Source organism: Penaeus vannamei, chromosome 28, assembly GCF_042767895.1.
Source record: "Penaeus vannamei isolate JL-2024 chromosome 28, ASM4276789v1, whole genome shotgun sequence".
In the NCBI taxonomy this organism is placed as follows: domain Eukaryota; kingdom Metazoa; phylum Arthropoda; class Malacostraca; order Decapoda; family Penaeidae; genus Penaeus; species Penaeus vannamei.
The window spans coordinates 26469919-26472418 of NC_091576.1; the positions used below are offsets into that span (position 1 = coordinate 26469919).

The following is a 2500-nucleotide window of genomic DNA, read 5'->3' on the forward strand; positions in this document are numbered from 1 at the left end:
GTGGAGTATTTTTTTCTTTTTTGTTATCATTGTTATATTATTGTTTTTTTGTTATTGTTAGGATTATTATTAATAAGACCATCGCATTGCTATCTTGGTCAGCATCCTCATCCTTATTATTACTGTTACTCTCATTGTTGTTGTTGTTGTTATTATTATTATTATTATTATTATTATCATTAACATTACTATTCCCATTAATGTTATTATCATTGTTATTATTACCATTATTATCACTATGAATATCATTATCAATATCATTAATGTTATTATCATCATCCCTCTAGTTTTTATCATCATAATTGTTATTATCAGTATCATCATTATCACCATCATCATTATCAATATTACTTTTGTAGCTTTTATCGTCATCATCACCTTCATTACCATATCCTATTTCCATCTTATCGGAGAGGATATCCCATTTCTTCATTTTCTTTTGGATGTTATTAGATATTCGTTTTTCTTATTATATTCCTTTCTTCTATCATTTCATATTCTTTCAATTTTATTTTCATTTCCACCTTCTCTCTCTCACTCTTTCCTCCTCCCCCCCTCTGATCTCTCTCGCTCTCTCTTTCTCTCTCTCTCTATCTCTCTCTATTTAATTATCTGTCTGTCTGTCTGTCTGTCTATTTCAATCTCTCTCTCTCTCTCTCTCTCTCTCTCTCTCTCTCTCTCTCTCTCTCTCTCTCTCTCTCTCTCTCTCTCTCTCTCTCTCTCTCTCTCTCTCTCCCTCTCTCTCTCTCTCTCTCTCTCCCTCTCCCTCTCTCTCTCCCTCTCCCTCTCCCTCTCCCTCTCCCTCTCCCTCTCCCTCTCCCTCTCTCCCTCCCTCTTTCCCTCCCTCCTCCCCCCTCCACCAAGTCACACTCGAGACCAGCAAAAGTTAAAGAGTCTATTTTCCAGCATCTCACATTTCACGTCACATTCTCTGCTCTTGTTCCCATCTTTTCTTCTCTTATTCTATTCGTTGTCCATTCCTTCTTCCTTCATTTGTTGCCCATTCCTTCTTCCTTCATTCGTTGTGCCTTTCTTTTTTCCCTTTTCTTCTTTTTGTTATTATTTGTGAGGTTCGTTTTTATTTCTTTTGATTCATTGGTTTCTCCTTGTCCATACTTCGTTTTATTTTTTGTATATTTCTACTTCTTCCTATATTCGTTATTCCTTCTTTTTTCATCCTTCTTATCTTTATCGTTCTGTTCTTATTATTCTGTTCGTTCGCTCTACATTCTTCTACTATTTGTTGAGCCTTACTTCTTCCATCATTTGTTGTTTCCTCCCCTATTCGTGTTATCGAATTATTTTCTTCCTTCTCTCTTCTTCAGTCCGTTATTCTCACCTTTCTCCCATCCGTATTTCTCTCCTTTCGCCTATTTCTATCTGATATTTCACCTCTTCCTCTCTTCTTTAATCCGTTGTTCCCTTTTTCACTTTTTCTTGTTCCCTCTTTCTCCCTTCTTCAGTCTGTCGGCTCTTCACCCCTTCCTATATCCTCTCTTCGTTGCTCATTTCTTGTTCCTTTCCTTGTATCCACTTTTATCTCATTCTCACTTTTTATTCTTTGTTCCTTGTTCTCCCTTCTTTCTTACTCCCTCTCTTCATAATTTCGTCATTTTCTCTTCTGCGTCTATGCGTCTTTGTGTGTTTCTTCTTCCTCCTTTTCTCTGCCCTTCCCTCTCTCTCCCTCCTTCCTTCATTTTCTTTCTCCCTCCTTCACTTATCCACTCTATCTTCATCCGTCATTTCCTCCTTCTCCCTCCTTCCTCTCTTTTTTCTCTATTCACCTCTTCCTCTTCCTCTTCCTCCTTTTCATATCTTCCTCCTACTCTTACTCTTCTTCTTGTCCGTATCTTCCTCTTCCTTTCCCTCTTCTCTTCATCCCCTTCTTCTTCCTTCTCTTCTTCCCCATTCGTCTAATCTTCCGCTTCCGCTTCTTTATCTCTCTCTTCTCTCTTCCTCTTCGCCTCCCCTTCCCCTTCCCCTTTTCTTTCTCTCCCTTTCTTTATCTCCCTCGTCCCTCTCCTCCTCGCTTCGTCCTTCCCTCTCTCTTTCTCTTCCTATTTTTATCTCCCTCTTCCTTCTTCCTCCTTCTTCCCCCTCTCTTTCTCTTCCTCTATTTATTTCCCATTTATCTCATCCCCCTCGCCTCGCCTTCCCTTTCCCCCTCTCTTTCTCTTCCTCTCTTTATCTCCCTCTTCCCTCTTCCTCCTCCCCCTCCCCCCTCTCTCTCTCTTCCTCTCTTTATCTCCCTCTCCCCTCTTCCTCCTCGCCTCATCTTCCAGTTCTCTCTCTCTTTCTCTTCCTCTCTTTATCTCCCTCTTCCCTCTTCCCCATTCTCCTTCCCCCTCTCTTACTCGTCCTCTCTTTATCTTCTTCCTCCTCGCCTCGTCTTCCAGTTCTCTCTCTCTTTCCCTTCCTCTCTTTATCTCCCTCTTCCTTCTTCCCCATTCTCCTTCCCCCTCTCTTTCTCTTCCTCTCTTTATCTACATCTCCCTCCCCT

The 2500-nt window shown here is 40.7% G+C and overlaps 1 protein-coding gene across 1 annotated transcript in view; it reads left to right on the forward strand.

The window, feature by feature from the left end:
- The window catches only part of LOC113808026 (uncharacterized), a 366181-nt gene that overhangs the window by 335673 nt on the left and 28008 nt on the right, over positions 1-2500 (forward strand). The gene's annotated exons all lie outside the window — the stretch shown is intronic.